The 21,846-nt window shown below is 36.7% G+C and overlaps 1 protein-coding gene across 1 annotated transcript in view; it reads left to right on the forward strand.

The window, feature by feature from the left end:
- The window catches only part of NLGN1 (neuroligin 1), a 780,182-nt gene that overhangs the window by 128,879 nt on the left and 629,457 nt on the right, over positions 1-21,846 (forward strand).

The following is a 21,846-nucleotide window of genomic DNA, read 5'->3' on the forward strand; positions in this document are numbered from 1 at the left end:
TTTTTTCTTTATTTTGTTAAATATTTCCCAATGACATTTTAATCTGGTTCGGGCTACTCAGAGTTGTACCGCACCATGACACATCTGGTGTAAGGTGTATTTGTATCCGTTTTAAATTCCCCAGTTAAATATGATCTCTTTGACGGTAAGGGCTATTTAATTTTTTTGTAATTTATCCCTATCCAATAGAATAGTGCTTTGCAGGTAGTAAATGTTTAATTAATTTTGGTTTAATCGAGGTGAACAAAATGTGGATTTTAAATACGTGGATAGATAACAAGATTCCAGATGTAAACATCCAAACCAAATGTATTCATCAGATTATGTTTGGCTGAAGAAGAAGAAAATCTACGCACAGAGGGGCCTATATCCCCCCATTTTTCTATCTCTCTCTTTCTCATATGATAGAATAGTTAAATTAATGGGTAAATCTAATTAGGAAACTGAAAAATTACAGCATGCCTGCTGCCAATACTAAACCCAATGGACTGTGAGATCAGGATATGGCAGCTCTCAGTCCAAAATGATCTCCCCATGGTGGTATGTGAAGGTGTTTCAGGTGCCTATACTTGGAAAGAAAAGGGCCCTTGCAATTATGCTTGGTAATTTGTTATTGGTTCAAAAATTAATGACCTTTTGCTACAATAAATGGATTATCATAGGTGACAAAGCACAGATTTAATTAACTGCAACAGGTGAAGCCACTTACAGACAGAGTAGATTTATTTTCAAAATTACCTAAGAAATGATATTTCGATCTTCATAAGGGGTTCTCCATTACCAGTATATGTGGTTGGTGGACATGAATGGTTATGTACCGAAGTATATACATGACCACAATCCAGAGAGATGAATTAATTCGGTGATTGCATACATCCCTCAGTCGGTAGTGATGCCACATAAATCACTTGATTTAAATTTCAGGTTTTTTTAGCTGCATGCCAAAATTTCATGTTTAGACTAATACATAATTCATATGCATTAGGTCTGTTTGCAGCTGAGTTTGGCAACAAGATTGCATCTATTAATGCATCGTGGTTTTGTTTCCCTGAAACATTTTATTTTTGAGGATTTTTTAAATTGTGTGTTACCTGGGATTAAAAAGTCACACAAGATAGAAGGAAAACCAATTCAAACATATTGAAGACTGTGACCATGGTTTTGGCATAATTGGTGGGCCTGCCTAATACAGTAATTACTGTTGGAAATGGAATTCTTACTAGTCAACTGCAAGTCTGTTCCAGATTTTGATAAAACGGATCTTGTACAATCTATTAACAAAATCTCTCTGTATTCAACTGCAAGTACACACAACCCAGTTAACATTTTTTTTTAGGCAATTGGGGTTGAGGGACTTGCCCAGGGTCACACAGCTAGTAAGTGTCAAGTGTTTGGTCTGAGGCCAGATTTGAACTCAGGTCCTCCTGACTTCAGGGCTGGTGCTCTATTCAGTGTGCCACCTAGCTGTCCCCCAGTTAACATTTTCAAACCACAGAAGTACTCCATAGACTATAATGAAGGGCAATTTCATTAATAGGTCTGAGAAGATTTTTTTTAAAGTGGAAAGCTTAGGAAGTAGGAATTAGTGCCTCTATAAAAAAAAAAAAAAGAAAGGGAAAGATTTACCAGAGTTCCTAGCCTATGAATCAAACCTGCCTTCTGAAGCTGAGGTCTTTAGGTTTATCAAATAATAGATTACTATAGTCATTGACTACTGTGTCACCTGCCTTCTGAAGGAGTCGAGTTTCCATCCCACTTTTCACATTGGCATTGTGTCTCCCTCCAAGCAAAGCCATTCAGAGGCTCCTCCTTTGTAAAAGGTAGATAGCTAGACTCACAGGTCCTCCCTCACAGACTTGTTTCAGGGTTCAAAGGAGACAATGGTCATGAGACACTATCCAAGCCTTCACATACATGCTTTATAAAGATGAAATATTGGTAGTAACATTTCTACTACTACTAATATTGCAACTGGTAGTAGTACTCATTTAGATTTTATCCTCGTTGCATAGGCTGTGTTCCAGATCAGTAGTCTCAAACTCAAATGGAAATGGGGGTGCTAAAGCGTAACATCAGGATCCTTCTGGGTCGCATATTGACTTAGATATCCAGACACATTTATATATTTCTTTTTTTTTTTATTAATATGCCAACACATTAAAATCTGACAGGAATGGCAGTTTGGTTTGAGTCACAGTCAGGAGTATTGAGAGCAGCATTGACCTGTGTGTCTGACACCTCTGTTCTCTAGTATGACTCCTGCCTGAGTTCAGATTCTGTATAGGAGGGTTTTTTTCCCCCATATTGATGGAGGTTGTCAGGAATTTTAATAACTTTGGTAGGCTAGATACGAAATTTCACATGATATGAGTTCTTTCAATTCAGCTATGTTTCCTAGGAAAATTATATTATGAATAATACTTGGCATTTAAAAAAAATCATCAGCAAAACTAAGCTCTAAGAGCTGATCTGATGTTTCTCTCTCTTATAGAGTCTGAAAGTAGGTCTAAGTTTTGTTGAGGTGTCACTGAATTTTGTGGGATGTGAACTTGGAATGAGGTAAAGTAACCCATCATTGAAACGGTTCTAGTCTGAAAATGAATAATCAATTATCAATATGTATGTGTCTATACATATACACAAAAATAAGTACATATACATATATGTATATACACACATACATATCTGTGTATATAATACATATACATATGGCATAGGGTTAACATGTATTTTGGTTTTTAGTTGTACAATTTTATGTAGACCCTTTTTTTAATTTTTTTTTGTTTTTGATGTATTGAGAGAAGCCTCAATGTCCTCAATATCTGTCTGTCCATCTATCTATCTATCTGTCTATCTATCTATCTATCTATCTATCTGTCTATCTATCTACCTATCTATCTATCTAATGAATTCATTGTCTCTTTGAAACTGGTAGTCCATCCATTGGTACATGTCACAATTCATTCAGGTCTTCTACCCTGTAAAATTCCTGTTTCTACACAACTCAGTGCATATTTAACCTCCTACATGATTCCTTCCTTCATCCCTCTTAGCAGTTAGTACCTTTCTTGTAAAATTAACTGGTATATCCTTTAGTAAAATGTAAGCTGGGCAGCTAAGTGGTACACTGGATAGAGCAAGAGTCTGGGAATCAGGAAGACTCAACTTCCTGAGTTCAAATCTAGCCCCAGATACTTACTAGCTGTGTGACCCTGGGCATGTCACTTAACCCTATTTGTCTCCATTTCCTTATCTATAAAGTGAGCTGGAGAAGAAAATGGCCAATCACTCAAGCATCTTTGTGTAGAAAACCCCAAATACAGTTATGAAGGCTCTGAAGTAATTTAATGACAATAATAAAATATAAGACTCTTGAGGCACAAAGGCTTCCTAATTTCTGTCTTTGCATCCTCAGCAACTAATATAGTATTAGGCACTTAACAATATTTGTTAATTCATGGATTTACCTCCTGCTGTGTGGTTCGCATAGTTCCTCTGCCTTCCTGAATCACGTTTGAATGAGCAGGAAGAAAAGGAGACTAGAAAATAGAAAGGAATGCTCAGTAAGAGAGTTTGATTTAACATAAAGTCATTGACATATGAAGTCTTTCTGAGCTAATTCTTGTCCCATTAATGCCAAGGGCCTTGAGTCCATTTCATTGAAGAGGTTAAAATCTATCAGATTGTGAGATCCAGAGGGAAGGGGTCGTCTTTTTCTTTTCATTTTATCTTCAGGGCTTAGCTGAATTCATAGAACCCAGCAGGCATTTCCTAAGTGCTTACTGACTGACTGAAGAAATCAAATTGAGTATTTTTCTTGGCAAGGAGGAAAGGAAGCAGTGTTTAGAGTCAGAAGATCTAAGTTCAAAGCTAACCTTTGCTCCTAGGTATATGTATGACTAATCACTGGTATTCATTTTGTTCAGCAGAAAATTAATAAGGGTTTAGGTAGGTAATCTCTAGGTCTCTTCGCTAAGTACTCCAAACCTTTAGCTTGTCTGATGGGACATGGTTATTTCTGACCTTGGAGCTGCATGGTAGAGTAGAGGGAGGCAGAAATGAGGAGAAATGTCAACTGTGAACTAACTCACCTCTAAGGTCACAGAAGGAAAGGCCTTGTTAATTTAGGTGGCTGAGACAAAAATAAATAAATAAATAAATAAAAGAGCAGCCCAAACTGTAAATAGAAAATGTGAAGGCTGCCACTTGGTGCACATCTGCACTCTACTTGCTAATGCATAGTGGCAGCAAAGCTCATTATTTTTGAATTTGTGAGTTCAACTTAGCAAAGAAATTGAGAGAAAAAATGGGGACTGAGGGGACTTGTCCCTTTGCCGGAGGGCTCCTCCATTATCTTCTCTTACCTGCTCTCAGGGAGCATGCTACCAGTCTCTCTGCTGCTTGCGCACATTATAATGATGTGTCCAAAACCCTGGGTTTCTTAAAGGTGATCTCAAGTGTGAGGCTGCCCTAGCAGATTTCCGCTTGTCATGTATTTCTCCTATTTCCCAGGGATTCAATACATAAGCAGTTCAGACAGTGGCTGTGCAAATAGAATTTATTTTTCTTTTGGGCATTTTTATTGATGTCTTCTTTGCTCTTTAATAAGTACAGTTGTTTCTTTATATATTTCATATACTTTGTTCGCCACATTCTTTCATGCAATAAAGGAAAAAAAAAGTTAAATGAACTGAGACACTCTATTCATAGTCCCTCACCCCTCTACTGAAAGAATGGGAATACCATTGGTTGTCTGGAATCAATATTAATCATTGAGCCTAATCTGACTTTAGCTGTCTTTAGGAGTTATTTTTATTTACATTTTTGTTGCCACTGGATACAGTGAACTACTGATTGTTCCTCTTTCATTTTGTATCAGTTCTTACGCATCTTCTCATGTTTCCTTGATTTCTTCTATTTGTTATCTTTGAAATAAAAACACTGCCATTCATGTTAGTTTATAGATCAAGGGTCTAGAACCAGTTTAATGTGTATTTTTTCCCATTGTAAATGAGTTATTTCATAGATTCTTCTACTTATTGCCATTTATTTTTTAATTTTTAATTTTTAAATTTGTTAATAGATTAAGCATGCTATTATATAACTATAACTACATAGAATTATAATTATATATTATGTGTTTGTATGACTATATGTATATATAACTTATATTATACATGTATATGTTCTCTTTGAAGTAGAGTTTGAATACTTGACAGATCAGCTCGAGAAAAGACCTCAGTGTCTGGCGATCTTCAGAATCTTCATAAGACAATTCAAATGAAGCAATCCTGGCATGGTGCTGGTATCCTATCCAGGTTTCATAGCATACTACAATGAGGTCTACAAAGAGGATCTGTAGACCTTCAATTTGTAGGCACTCTTAAAAACTCTAGTGCTGACAGCACATCTCCAATGGGCTGGCCATGTTGTTCAAATGCCAAACATAATATTTTCCTAAAAGACTTTTGTGGGTAACTCATACAAGGCAAGTGCTGACATGGAGGTCGAAAGAAGTGATACAAGGACACTCTTGAGGTCTCTCTGGAGAACTTTGGAATTGATTGTGAGACGTGGGAGACATTGGCACAGAACCACCCAGCAGGGCTCTATGAGCAAAACAGAATTGCGATAGCTCAAAAGAAACATGATCTACACAAATTCAGAGGCATCTCCACTTCCAATTTTCACACGTGCTATTTGTGTTTGACCTATGGTAGAGCTTTCCGAGATCATGTTGGTCTAATCAGCCACAGCCAGACACCTTGTACCTTGACCCTGGCACAGTAATGTCATTTTGGTCCTCTTCAAACAGGAAGGAAAACAACCAATCATATATGTATGTGTGTACTACATGCAGATATTTGATATATTCATATGACCACATACAAATATATGTGTGTGTATGTAATATGCACATATATTTTTTAGATATTCGTATATGGCTATATATAAATATACAAATTTGAATATATATCTATAAATATACTCATAGTTATACGTATATGTGACACTGGGTCTCCCTATCTCACTGAGGATGGAAATTCAGTGCCTGTGGGAGTTTTAACTTACTCTATTCTGATGTGGGCCCCCTGTGCCTTTCCTTAAACAACCTGGTCTCCCCTGTCCCCTTTGCCCTCCTGGATACTTGTCGTAATGATCTAGATACAATGCAGACACCTGATTGGCTGAGTGCACTACAACTCAGAACTCTGGAGCTCAATCAATCTGTCTGCCTCAGTTTCCCCAGTAGCAAGGTTTATAGGTGTGTTCCATGATAACTTGCTGCTTTTATAAATATTATAATCTGACTATAAAGTATGGCAAGTTGAGCTTATAATGTCTAATCTAAGCCATCTATGAATTGTCCTAAGAATAAATTTAGTTGACTTTTGTCAACCCCATTTATATATGTCTGGGTTAGGGAACTCACTTTTCTACTGAGGGACAATGAAAGAAGGAAAGGACAATCATTTGAAATGGAGATATCTGAATTAAAAATGTTTGGAGTGACTGGCCTAAGTGTCCATTAACCATTGGATACTCAGTGTGGCAAAAAGTCTCTAGAAGAGTATGGCAGGGATCTATCTATTCTTCACCCCATGCTGCTTAGTTTCTGCTTATTTTTTTTCTTTTACTCTAAATGTCATATTTATCCATATTTAGGTTATAAAATGTAGGAGGGACAATGATCATGTCAGAGAATTGGAGTCAGGGTGCAAGACCTTGATAAGCTAGAGTGTAGAGTTGAATCTAACGTGATAATACAAAAGTAGTAGATATTAATGTAAAGTCTTACATTTGGATGCAAAAGATTTATCTCCCAAACACACAATAAAGGAGGTATGGTTAGATAAAAATCTGTGTAAAATTTGGGAGATACAGGAGAGTGAATCCATCAATCCAAAAACATTCATTTAGCACCCACTATATCCATATCAATCACTAAACGTATTAAGTTTCTACTACGCACCAAGTAGACATTGTCCTAAGTGATGTGGATTAAAAAAAAAAAAGCTCAAAAAATTTACATTCTAATATGATAAACATGTATCACTCAGAACAGATGAGATAAATACATACCAGCTTAATATACATATCATATGTATATATACATATATATTTTAATATATGTGGTATACACATATCATACATAGTAAATACCTATCAGCTTAATCCCAGCAGTAGGATATGGCAGCTAAAAAAAAAAAAGCTAATGTAGTCTTAGTCTATGTTAAGAGAGTCATTGTGATATAGCAGAAAGAACATTCTGAGAGAGCTGGCATTGAATCTCACTTCTGGAATTTACTAATTATGAACAAATTTATTAACCTCTCTGAGTCTTATTTTCATGTAAAATGAAGATAATATCTCTAATACTCATCCTAATTTCCTGCTTCTCTAACCACTTTGTCTCTTTCTTTTTCTTCTAACACCTCAGTGTCTTCCTGATCTTTTAATATGGTTGTTTACATAGGGTCTGCTCTTTTCCATTCATTCTGAGTCTCTGTCTCCGTTTCTGTCTCGGTCTCCTCCCTACCTCTTTCCTATACACATACACATGCATGCATATGCACATGCACACATGAACACATACACACTATTTCCTTGGAGAATTTTTTAGAGCTACAACTTCAAATATTCCAGTCTCAAATGACTTTTCAATATCCATTTCTAACCTAAACCTCTTTTTTCAACCTCAGAAGACATGCTACACTCCAGACCCATATCTCTGTCTGTGAGTTCTAAGCAGTAGGCACCCATGTGAATGTACCATCCATTGAGGAGTTAACTAATGTATGAGATCTCATGGAAGAAAATAAAAGATAAAGAAAAAGATAAATGCAGAATGAGAGAAAGAAACAGATGCAGAGAGAAATTTCAAGGTGGACATAGAAATCCACTAGTACAAGACATCTGAGGGAACACAGAAAGAATCTTAGAGGGGAAATGGAGACAAGCAGAGAGAAATTCAAATCCACATGGCTAAAGCTAGATTGAGATACATACAAATATACCTAAAAATGGAAAGAATCCAGAAATCTGCATTCACAGACATAGATTTAAATTCTCTCATGGAATATCATCACTGACCTTCATAATACTTATTTTAATCAGAAAGATTTTTAAAGCAGTGTTGCATTCTCTCAAATGCTTCATAAGTATATGCAGAAAAGAAAGGTGTGGGGAAAGTGTATGCCTTATAATTTCAAAGAAAATGAAATACAGCTGAGAGAACACCAACTATCAACCATACGCATGTCTTTTCATCTACATACACTTTCATGAATATAAATTGAGAGTCTCATAGATGATGGAACAAGAAGGAAATGGGCAGGCTTTCACAGGTGATGATCCACAGCGGACCATATGTTTACTAAAGTACAATTGAAAGATTTAGAGAATATAAGATCCCACAATTCTTATTGTTTTATTTTGAACTATAAGAAAGCATTGCTTCGACAAAACAAAATGTTTTCTTAAATGTTCTCCTTTCAGCAAGATGTTCCCCATGGTAAATAATTTTTTTTGAATTTTTGAATTAAAATTAATATGTAAACACATTTTACATTGCTTTGCAATATAGGTGCATATGGATATTATACACACATGTGTATATATGTATGTATCTATAGCTATCCATTTACCTCATTCTGTCCTCTGTGAAGTCCATCACCTTTAACAGAAAGTGAATAGTATCCTTCATCATTAGTCTTCTGTAAGCCTCTTTGGTTGTTTGCCTTTACAATATTATTTGTTATCAGGTTCTGCTTACTTCCTTCTGCATCAGTTCACTCAACTCTTCCCTGTATTCTCCAGTACTGACCCTTTCATCATTTCTTTCCTATGTATTTCTTAAAATTGTGTTGGAGTTATTGAACGATATAGTGTCAATGATAACCTTGTTTGATTGCTGGATGGACTACTATTTATTGACATCATATAAGACATAAAACATGGCGACAGGAGCTTGTGCTCACCAAGAATATTTGCCCCCATCATGAAATGTGTCCAGGACCTAGATTACAGCTTGAATAGGGCTTCTCTATCCTTGCTAAGATCTTCCAGATGATTTTGTTCACAGATAACTTTGTATTGGTTACATCAAACCCTGTAACATCACAAAGACTCCTGAGAAAGATCCATAAACAATCAAAAGAGATTGACTGAGAAATCTGAATAGGAAAAAACAAGTAGATCAAGGGTATTTATTGTACAAAATATTCACTTAGATGAACATCCAATAGAGTTTGTGTGTGTGTGTGTGTGTGTGTGTGTGTAAAATGTTTCATTTTCAGTGTCTGCAAATGGACATTGGTTTGGCCCTATAATTAATCAGGAGGCAGATAGCTTTTGAAAAATTTCAAAACTCTTTGAATAAATCTAAACTTCCTCTAGAAAAAAGAGGCCCATATTTGATAAAATTAAATAAGAATATTTTATTTATATCTTTTTTATATTTCCTTCTTTTTAGAAATTTTGTATCCACCCAACTCTTACCTTGTGAGATATCCCTTATTACAAAATAAAAAAAGAGAGGGGCAGCTAGGTGGCACAGTGGATAGAGCACTGACCCTGGAGTCAAGAGGACCTGAGCTCAAATCCGGCCTCAGACACATAACACTCACTAGCTGTGTGACTCTGGGCAAGTCACTTAACCCTAATTTCCCTCACCCCCCCCAAAAAAAGAGAAAAAGGAACTCTTCTTTTTTTATTACACTTTTTTTCTTTTTGGGGGCTAGGCAATGGGGTTAAGTGACTTGCCCAGGGTCACACAGCTAGCAAGCGTTATGTGTCTGAGGCTGGATTTGAACTCAGGTCCTCCTGACTCCAGGGCCAGTGCTCTATCCACTGCACTACATAGCTGCCCTGAAAAAGGAGCTCTTTAAACTAGCCAATCTTTAGCTGAGTATGACATTGCATGCATTATTCCATATCCATAGTTCACATTTTTTTAAAGGGAGACAGATGTATTTCTATTCTCTTCTCTGAGACCAAGATAGGTCATTATAATTACATGGCATTTTATTTTTGCTCCCCCCCCATTCCGTGATTCATGATTCCATATATCAATTCATATATTTTTCTGTTTCTCTGAATTACTTATATTTAGCTCTTATATAGTATACTAATATTCTGTCATATTTATGAGCTATAATTTGCTGAGCTGTTCCATAATCAGTAGATATATATTTTGTTTCCAGTTCTTTACAACCAGTGTTGTTTTGAGTATTTTGGAATAGGTGGGATTTTTCTTTATATCTGTGACTTCCTTGTGATATAATTCAAAGTGTATGAACATTTTAACCATTTTTTCCTATCAGAATTCCAAATTATTTTTGATAATGATTGAACTAATCCATAGCTTTACCAACAATGTTATAATTTGCATGTCTTCTCACAGCCCCTCCAACATTGACTTTTTCTATCCTTTGTTGTCTTTGCCAATTTTCTGGGTCTGGGGTGAAACCTTATTTGTTTTGTTTTGATGTTTTTCCCCTTATTATTAGTAATGAGAGAGTAATCTGTCATATGATTATTAATAGTTTATAGTTATTCTTTTTAGAATTATTTTCATATTTTTTGACTATTTGTGTACTGAGAACTGGCTCCTTGGTCTGACATATTTGTTATTTTCTATATATTTGTCCCTTAGAAGTATTTGGCTCACAAATAGAAATCGTATCTCTATCTCTATCTACATAGCTCTATCTATCTAAATGTATATGGAAATACATAAACTCATATGAGGGGATGGAGGGATTAATTGGCTGCTAAGGTCCTTTCCAGCTCTAAATGTGTGATCTTATATTCCTATGGATTAGCAGACTACAGTGGTAGAGAAGATTTCTCTAATGAAACCACAATTTTAGATCAAAAATAATTTGTATTAACATTGATGATATACAGTAGTTTTTTGAAATTATATCAACCCTTCAGTAGACCACCTTCACCAATGTGTATGGCTTAATTGATATTGCCAATTCAATCGGTATTCTCATACTTAAAACTGATATTTGGTTGATAGAGAGTTTATTTATCCAGTGTAAGATGATTGCTATGTGCCATTATTATGTAACTTAATATATTGTAAGACAATTCCAAAATGCCAATTATATAATTTTGAATGAGGCTGCTAATTCATTCCACAAATATTTACTGCAAGCCTAGTGTGTAAAATACACTTAATTGAGTATTGAGCTAGATAGGGATATAGATAATGACTGGTCCTGGGATTTCTTTGATACAGGGAATTTCCACTTGAGAAAACTCACTTTAACAATGCTACGCAGTACCTTCTCTGCAACTTAAATATTCTAAACAACTTGCTAACATTCTTAAGAGTTAAAGGACTTTCCCAACATCATACAGCCAGGATATGCTAGATGTGGAACTGGCTTTGAGGTTAGTTCTCCGACTATGATGCTGGGGAAAATGCAAAGACAAATGATATATAGTTCTCATCCTATAGAAACTTATAATTCTGCAGTAGTGATAAAATTTTCCATACTTAGTTAAATATAATTCACATTAGAACACTTAAGTCGGTAAGAATAGTTTAGAATGTAATAGGACCAGATAAGAAGGAAGTCTCTTACAAATGAAGTTATCTTAGAAAATAACTAAGACGGAGAATTTGGTCTTTGAAGAATGACAAAAGTCAGAGAAGAATGCCTAAGGAACATACCTAAGGAACAGCATAAACGGGGGGGGGGGAAAGGATATTATTTGCATCTGAATATTATGAATAATATGTTTTGGCTTAAGCATATAGATGATAATTAGACTGATTAATGGTCAAAAACTAGGTTAATGACAATACTATATAATGGAGTCCAAAGCTCTTAATCTGGCATCTGAATTCCTCCACAATATAGAAACATTGAAGATATTTTTTAAAATAGATTTGTAGGAGAAACATTATGGAGAAAAAGAGACTTGATTCTGGAGCCAAAGTTAAGAAAGAACAGCTTGATCCTGTTCCCTCTGCCCTGGCCTGACAATAGATTCAGTGTTGTTTCCAATTTTAGGGCCATATCTTAGGACAGTCAAAGATAAGTTTGAAAGCCTCCAATAGCAGGTAAACTAGGATGATGGAGGTCCTTGTGACCATTCTGTATAAGGATCAGTTAAAGGAACTTGGTATGTTTAGCCTTGAGAAGAAAAGACACAGGTTTGGGGAATAATCATAGCTTTTCTTGAAACATTCAAAGGGTTGTCATGTGGAAGGAATTTGTTCTGTTTTGTCCTGGTGGGAAAAATGAGTAATGGGTGGACCTTACAAAGAAGAACAGTCAAGATTCATTTTATGAATCCGAAAACAATTATAGGATTTTTTTGCAACAATAGAGCCTCTCAGGAGCTGAATGGGCTTTCCCTGGGAATAGTGGGTTCTACTTCATTGGAGGTATCAAGCAGAGGCTGGATGGTCACTTTTTTGTGTGGTTTAAAATGATTTTTTTTTAATAATAGGTTAAATTAAATGGTTCTTGAGGTCTCCTCCAGCTCTGAAATTGAGTGATGCTGTGAGTCTTGATTTACTCACTTATCACTGACTGGGCACATCACTTAACTTCGCAAACCTCAGTTTCCTCATCTATAAAATAGAGATCTAATTTGTGTAGAAGGGCTTTATGAGGAAAGTATAGGATGGATTGCAGGATGGAGAAGCTAGAGGTTAAAAAAAAAGCTACTTATGAAGATAACATAGGAGTCAGGATGAGAATACAATGATGATCTGGGACAAGGTGTTGGAAATGAGAATGATACAGTGAGTGCATATACAAGAGATAGTTCTAAGATAAAATGGAAACTACCTACTGATTGGATATGAAGAAGGAAGAGACAAAGGTATCATACCATGGTTTTCAGTACTGAAGGTGCTAGGTGAAGGGTGGTACCATGGACAGAGATAGGGATGTCAAGAGTGTCAGGTTTCAAGAATAATATAAAGAGCTCAGTTTTACACATATTGGATTTCTGGTGACAATAAGACAATTAAGGGTCAATGTCCAATTGGCATTTGTGAATTCTAGACTGGGGCTTAGAGACCACCCAGGGATGGAAATTTATGACTCATTCTCAAAGAGGTGAGAATTGACTCACTTAGAGGCCATGTAATCAAAAAGAGAAAGTATGTAAAGACAGAAGAGAAAAAGAAAGACAGAACCTTTGATTCAATCCATCTGTTAAGTGCCTGGGTTGAAATGTAAGTGGTGGATAAGGAAATAAGGAAGAAGATCAACTGAAAGACAGAGAAGCTTATTTAGAGAACTGGGAGAATGGGGAATCTCTGATGCTAACAAGCTCAAACTGTTGAATGTCTAGTAGGCCATTAGTGATTTTGAGACCACTTTTAGAAGTCATGGAAAGAGAAGCTTTTACTGTTAGGGATCAAGGATGAGTGGGCACTGACGAACTAGGGACAACAAACATGGATTACTCATTCTGGAAGTTTGATGATGAAAGGGAGATGAGATGGAACATTAGCTTTAACCTCGGGGAAAATGTTTTTTTCTAGGACAAGGAAACCTGGAAGTGTTCACAGCAAGGAAAATGGTAGGAATAGGAGATAAGATGACAGGAAGGGAAAAATTGGAGATTTAACAGAGAGAAGGAATGATTGAGTGAATGAGGTTGTAGAAGAGGTCAGAGGTACAATGACAATAATAGTTGGCATTTATAGAAAATGTCACCTTAAAGGCACTTGATCTACATTTTCCCCTGTTTATCACAATAACTGTGTACAGCTGGTAGCACAAATACTGTCCACATTTGAGATGACAATTCATATTTACTGTGTATAGCTTCTGAAGAATTATGCACAGAAATCTTCTGAGGCAGGTATCACATAAGCTATTATCCCCATTTTACAGAAAAAAAACCCTGAAGGTCAGAAAGGGTGAATTTCTTGGCCATGGTTTTAGAATTTACAAACATGGTCTTGGCCAATGCCAATAACAGGCATTGGAAGCAGGATTCAAGTGTTCTGGCTCCCTTCAGAACCCCACCCCACTTTTCTGACAGGGTCATAGACATAGGTGGAGTGGTTATCCTTGGCTGTGTCCCAAGGATAAGAGAAAAGAAGAAAAAGTAAGACCAGATAGTTTGAGGTAGAGAGGAGTGCAAATGAAGGAATTTGTCAGGTTCCCTAGATTTCCTCAGAAAAGTAGGAAGTCAGATCGTGTGATGAAAACTGAAGGAGCCAGTAGTGAGGCTGAAGGCTTGAGTAGAGTGAAGGGAAAGAAGTGGAAAAGATGGTAGAGGATGAAAATTGTTGCATGGAATCAAAGAATTATCTCTTTAGAGCAAGAGGAGACCTCAGCTGACATCTAGGCCAGCTCGCTCATTTCACAAATAAGGAAACATGTCCGGGGAGAGTAAGCAATCTGCTGAAGGTCATCTACACAGATGCCATCAGTGGTAAAAAAAAAATGTTCTCTAATTGTGGTGAGTGTTCTTTCCCCTTGATCACTTAGCCTCAAACTATGGCACGATGCAATAAATATTAAAAATAATGTTTAGAGCAAAATCTCCGTGATCAGAAAAGCATGTTCCATTTTGGGTATCAACATACTTAGAGTCCAGTTAAAACACAAAATCCTAATTATTAGTGCTCCATGCTACAAGTTGACATAAAAAAAAGATGCTGACTTGTATATGTAAAACTATCAGGAAAGCTCAGTGAAACCCACATTGGAGTTTGAATTACAAGTAAATATTTGAGTAAAAAGAAGCATTTCAGAGAAGTATTTGCATTTATTCCATATATGATTACAGGTGTGTACATTGTCTCATTGAAAGAACAGGAGCTCCTCGAGGGCAGGGATTGTGGCATTTTTTCTTTTCTATGTCAAGAACTTTGCCCAGTGCCTGATGCATAATGAGTGTTTAATAATTGCTTGGTGATCAACAACTGATGAAAGTATGATTTCTCCTAACACATACGATGCATTTTTAGGATGGAAACCCAATCTTCTTGTAGGGGTTTCCTTGCACTTTACCTCCTGGAAATAAAGATGAAGCCCAGGGAGCCTGTGGGTTTAGCATGAATTTGCAAAACACACATTCAGCACCATTGCTATCGATGTTGTTCAAACTCAATTCACAGCTAGCATGGTGGAATATTGGCCCTTGGAATTTATTGTTAAATCTATGGCTTGAGTACTAAGAGAATAATGATCAAAATAAATAGGTCACGTTTTTCTTTCCACAAGGAATGAATAATTTTCGTGGCTGGTGATTCATCTCACTTCTTAAAGAGCTCAAAGTTGGAGGAGAGTAGTTGTGCATTATGCTGGTGTTAGACTAGCTCAAAGGGAGCAGGTGAACCATGTATGCATTGGGGTAAAAAAAAAGGATGTATGTATTTATTAATATACTAGCAAACTGCCTTCAGCTTCTCTTTCACTGAGCGCTTTGCATATTTATTATAGTTCATTATACAACATTGTAAAAAATAGTTATTTAAAGTAATAGTAATTTTTTATGGATTAACTTGGTACAAATTTACAAAATAAATATCCCAAATCCTCTGCTTTAACTTAGATGAAAAACAGAAATGACATCCTTTTCATACTACTCTCATATTTTTACATTATAACATTAAGACGGCAGACTGTTTTACTGAGTATGACTTTCAAACATTGAAGGCTGACTTTGTTTTCTTAACAATCATAATTGATATTTACACTGTATTTTAAGGTTTGGAAAACAAATAAAACTTTGTATGATCTCATTTGATATTTGTAATTACTAAGCAGGTACTATGATCATCATTTTGCAGATCAGGAAAAGGAGTCTCGGAAAAGTCGGCCCCACAGCTAACAGAAGCCAGGAATCATTTCTGCTGTTTCATGACCACAGTAACAATAATCTTGTCCCTGTCCTATGCTACCTGTAATATGAGGAGCCCACCAAATGTTCAGCAAAAGTATTTGGGAGGATGTATCATTTTGAAGCATTTCTGATGGATAAGAGCAATTGCTGTTCAGTCGTTTTTTTTTTTTTTGGTTGTGTCCACATAACCCCATTTAGAGTTTAGTTGGCAAAGATACTAGAGTGGTTTGGCTATTTCTTTCTCCAGCTCATTTTACAGATGAGGAAATTGAAACAAACAGGAATAAGTGATTTGCCCAGGGCCACACACTAGTTAAGAGCCTGAGGCTGGATTTGAACTCAGGAGGATGAGTCTTCTTGACTCTAGGCTGGGCACTCTATCCACTGCACCATCTAGCTGTCCTCTAAGAAAAATTAGATTACCCAAATGCATCCATTAAATAAGAACAATGAACTTTAAACATTTAATGATGCAAGTATGAAATGACTCCATTGTTTTCAGGATTTCCTGCAAAGGGTAGCTATTAGTCATTTGCAGAATTTTAAAAGAAAACCAAACAAGAAGAGACAAAACTTTAAAACTCTCACAGGAAGAAGAAAGAGAAATTCACAGATTTGTAGAAAACTAAAATCGTAAGGAGTTATTTAGCCCATCCAGTCCAACTCTGATCTACAAATAAGGAAACTGAGCTTCTGAGAGGGCAGGAACATACTTCTAGTATGGAAAGTATCATCCCCAATTCAATTCAGTCTAACCAGCATGCTTTAAGCTCATACTTGGCTCTAGACATTTTATGCCCTAAGCATTGGTGATTTTAAAAGGCATAAACAACAGCAAATACTGAACAGTACTCTTTCATCTTATCCAGATGGGAGGAATTAAAATTTACTGTTGTAAATTTCTCTTGAGAGAAAAAAAAATTGGCAAGACCCATAAATGATACAGAGCTTCACTTTTACTGGAAGTTATGTGTTCTTCCACCCAGTATGTGAATATATACCGTAGTGCTTCAGTACCCCTCCCTCCTGACGGCCCCTATCAAAATTATTTTGCATTTACTTTGTCGATATTTGTGTGCATTTTATTACTCCCTCCTATCCAGGAGAACGTAAGCTCCTTGACCATAGAGAGGTTCAGAGGAACAGAGAGAAACAGGGTAATTTGTTGTAGCAACTTAAATTTAATGCATATTAAAAGGAACATGTTATCAGTAGTGGATTCACAATTTACTATACAATCCCCATTTCCTTCTTGGATAATGGGAATATTCAATCTTGAATCTTAGTTCCTAATAAAATTTTTTATTAAAAAAGGAAGCTTCTGGAGGTCAGGTATTATTTCATTCTGTCCCTATCCCAAGCATCAAGCATGGTACCTGATGCATAGCAGGTATTTAATGAATGATCACTATATTGAACTTAAATGTATTACTATTTCATAACATACTCATATTTCATTGCAAAATGATGTCTAGACACAATATGCATTTCCAATAATCAGTCATCAGCTAAATGGCTAGAGAAAACCGTTTTCTGCCTCAAATGGTAACCTTGCATTCATACACGTGGATCCACATCCCACTGCTTACACAGTACCTAGCACATAGTAAGTACTTAATAAATGATAGTTGATTGATTGACATGCCTAAGAGGTAATTGGAAGCCTAAAGATTGGGCTCCCCTGTCTATCAGAACTACTTCAGAGTATCACAAAGAATTACATACCTATAGCTTTAATGCTAGAGGAAGCACAAAACAGTGTGGTGTAGTGTGGTGGAAAAAGCATTGCTTCAAGTTAAAACAAATCCCACTTCTGATGCTTATACCCTATTGATGAGGCATGTAATTTAACTTACTTGGCGTTCTGTTTCCTCATAAATAAAATTAGTGGGTTGCACTAGATTGCCTCTAGAGACTCTTTTAGCTCTGTGATTTCATGACCATGGGTTATCAAATATAATCCTTTCATTTTACAAGGAAGAGGCATTGTCATAACCAGAAGACCTAGCTGCTAGACCTAGATGTCTCCTGTTCAAGGCCCACCTCTGACTCTTACTATTCTTTCCATTATGCATCTAGTGTTACTGGTAGCCATTCTGATCTGTAAGATGAGAATGACAACAATACCAATAATAACAGCCTCACAGGCTTGTGAAGAAGCTCAAAAAATAGAGCTTGAAAAGCACTCTGCAAACATTAACAGTGTCCCATAATTGTGAATTATTATTGTTACAGAGACGTAGAAGGGGTGTAGTAGAGAGAAATCTGGCCTTTTAGAGTCATAAAAATGGAGGTTCCAGTCCTGCCCAAATACATACAAGCTGTGTCAACCCTGGCAAGTCACTACATTTCAGCATCTTCAATCAACTATCTAAGACGGTAATTATAGAGCAGGTGACCAAGTCAATTGGAAGAGGGAGATTCCATGCTGGAAGTTCATGACGTTGATGAAATGATTAGTCTAGGCTGTGTCCCCTGCCCCTAAAAGAGAGATGAAACTTCTGAGAATGAAAGAGGTTAAGGAATTTGCCCAGGGTCACGGAGCAAGTAAGGGGCAGAGACAGACTTCCGACACAGGTTTGCTTGTTTCGTATCCATTGGTTATTCCAATGAGCCATACTGGTCAAAGAGTAGACTATATGACAGTCTCTTTCAGCCTAAGAATTGAATATACTATTTTAGCAATACTCCCTATCCCCACTGGCCTGGGTGAAGTGTTATTTTAATGATGATCATAATGAGGTTCATTGTTGCCTGCAGCCAAGCTATAGCCTTATGTCTAAGAGAGAACACTACAATCAAGGGGAGCTATAATTTAGTTTAAAATATTGTTCAATGTCTGTCTTTTAATTAGGTCTTTTCCCTCACCCCCACCTTCCTTATGTACTCACTTGCTGCCTTCTGTTCCAAGATGGGTAATAGCCATTTGACTTTAGGAAGCTATCATAGCAACTGAAAGATGGAAAATGCAGGAATAGATGGGATGAGAGTCCAGCAGTTTCCTCTGACAGTCATGAATCAATGAAATGGCAGCTTCCTTCTCAGCACCTGAATTCATTTCTAGTATTTGATTTCCCCTCCAGCACCCATTACAAGTTCCTTTTTATTAAGTGACTCCTGATGAGCAGATGGCTTTCACCACTCCTCAGCCCCGTTCCCCAGCTGCATTCTGGTGAGAAGGTGATTAAGGAGACTCCAAGAATGGAAGGAAATTTCAGTAGCACAATTCTGCTCTGCTTGGTGACGCCAGGGTTATTCTCGTTGTTAGGCAGCGGTTTCATGAACTTAGCTTGCTAATAGAATTTGATGTAATCTGGTTGGAAATGCTAATTTTATCACAGAACAGACTTGCAAAGGCCTTCTCATAAAGCTGAAAATGTCATAAGGAACAAAAAAAATCAGGAAAACAAATTTTTTTTTGGTTGTTTTTGCCAATTTTTTTCAAGTTTTTAATGGAGAGTGAAGGTTGTTTTGTGATGAAGGGTTACAAAACTTCTCTATTGCTCAGGTTTATTTTGCCCTTTTTCCTTCATTAGAGTTGGTTCACCTGTGTTCTCTTAACTAGACTATGGCCTCTGTGAGTTAACAGATAAATCCAAGTGGATTAAACTAGGTAATTATCCATTAAGCCGATATATTGGTTTGACCAGATTTAAGTGGATTACATTTCAATCTATATGATCACAGCTTAAGCAAATTGTTTATGTATTCATTAGAAGGGTTGGATCACTGAGATCCAACAGTTTTTTTCCTCGCCTTTGTAGGTTTCATAAAAATAAAAAAAGTTAACTAGAATCATACTTCAGCTGCCTTGGGATAATAGGAAGTCATCTGAATGCTGTTGTTTTCTTTATGAGTAGGAGATGTTCATGGAAAACTCAATCCAGTTCAATTCAATAAACATTTATTAAATGTCCACTATGTGCCAGGCATTATGCTAGTCACTAGAGATACAAATTAAAAAAAAAAAGAGTCCCTGACCTCAAAAAGTTTATAATCTAGTGGGAGAAGACAAGACACAAAGGAACCTGGAAAGGAGAGGAGGGGGCAAAGGATGGGTTACCTGGCCTGGGGGCATCTTGTTTGGAGATGTAAAACCAGTCACGACTGTGGATGGAGAGTGAATTGAGCAGAAAAGAAGAGTCTGTTCCTGCTCCTATTTAAAATGAATTTATCTAGCTAAGAGTGTGCTGGTAACTAGTGCTGGCTGCTACTGTTTCAACAGCCTGCTGTGCTCTCCAGAAAACAAGTGTGTGTGTGTGTGTGTGTGTGTGTGTGTGTGTGTGTATGTGTGTGTGTATGACATACTTTTAAATTTAATCTGTATAATTGACATTTTCTCCATCTCTTTCTTAAGTCTAGACAATCAGTGAAACAATGAATCAAGCTCTGATTTGTAGCATTTACAGATTTAAAAATGTAAATGCACATACTGAAAATTTAACGATTTTTTGAAGTCAATTTGAACATCTCTGCATATAGCCCTCTGAGGGGCAATGTGGCACAGCAAAGAGAGAGTTGGTCTTGGAACCAGGTAGACTTGAATTCAAGCCTTGTCTGTGATAAAATACTCTCTGTGTCTTTGGGTGAGGCATTTCATCCCATTGCTCTTAGCAGCTCTTTAAGACCATAAGGTATAGAGATGTACCAATATGCATTGGTAGGAAAATCCATACTGTCAGTGAGAGAAAGGTCAAGAAGGATGGGGATTGAGAAGAATCCACTAAATTTGGCATTTAGGGCATCACTGGTAGTTTTAGATAGAGTTTCACTTGTATAATGAATTCAGAAGCTAGATCACCAGAAAGTGAGGAGAGGAAATAGAGGCATTTATTGTAGATGATGTTCTCAAGTTAGGCTATAAAAAGGAGAGATATTGGATGATAGCTAGCTGGGATGGATGGACTGTGAGTTGTGCTCTTGTTTTTTTTATTTTATTTTAAGTTTTTTTGGATAGAGGAGACATGGATGTGTTTGTGGGCAGCAGGGAAACAGCTAGTAGAGAGGAAAAGATTAAAGTTAGTGAGGTGGGATGATAGAATAGGCAATCTGTTGGAGAAGACGGATGGCATGGAATCATGTGAGCATGTAGAGGAATTTACCCTGGAAAGGAAAAAGGTCACCTGGTGGTGTGAGCCAGAGGTGAAGGAAAAGATAACAGGAGAAGATATCTGGGTTATATAAGATGAAAAGGATAAGCAATGAGAGAGATCTTGGCAGATAGGATACAAGGAGGGCCAGGAAAACCATGAAAAGGTTTGAAAAAGCCACTGTAATGAGTCATATAGGGAACTGATTACGGCAATGTCAAAATAATTATCTTGCTGTAGTGAGAGCCCAGTTGAGATTATGCGATATAAATTTGTAGTGGACCCCATTAGACTGTCTTCCCTATGTTTTGTAGTTCTGTTCAACAGGGGCATCTAGGTGGCACACTGGATAGAGGTTCTATGCTGGGAGTCAGAAAGACACCAGTTCAAATCCAGCCTCAAACATTTATTAGCTGTGTGACCCTGGGCAAGTCACTTAATGCTGTTTGCCTCAATTTCCCCATCTGTAAAATGAACTGGGGAAGGAAATGGCAAACCACTCCCTCATTTTTGCCAAGAAAACCCCAAATGGAGTCATAGAAAGTTGAGACGTGATTGAAAAAATGACTAAACAACAGTAACAACAAATTATCAGTTCAAGTTCTGGGATCCTGTAAATCTTTTCCTGGCTCCCCAACACATACCTTTTCTAGTACCCTTATGTGTGCCTTCCTTATACTCTGTTTTTTGCCTCAAAACCTTCTACTTCCCCTAACACTATTGGCTTAGGGCCTAACTAGGTTAACCAATTTACTGATCCTTAATAAAGACTTAATGACTTTTTTAAATTATACTGTGTTATGGAAATGCTTATTTTATCCCATACATCAAAAATTTAAATAAATAAAATTTAAAAAAATAAAATCTTATTGAGTGAGAAAGGCCCAACATGTTGCTTGCTTCCAATGTTTCAATT

The sequence above is a fragment of the Phascolarctos cinereus genome, unplaced genomic scaffold (assembly GCF_003287225.1).
Source record: "Phascolarctos cinereus isolate Bilbo 61053 unplaced genomic scaffold, phaCin_HiC Scaffold_7;HRSCAF=346, whole genome shotgun sequence".
Lineage (NCBI taxonomy): Eukaryota > Metazoa > Chordata > Mammalia > Diprotodontia > Phascolarctidae > Phascolarctos > Phascolarctos cinereus.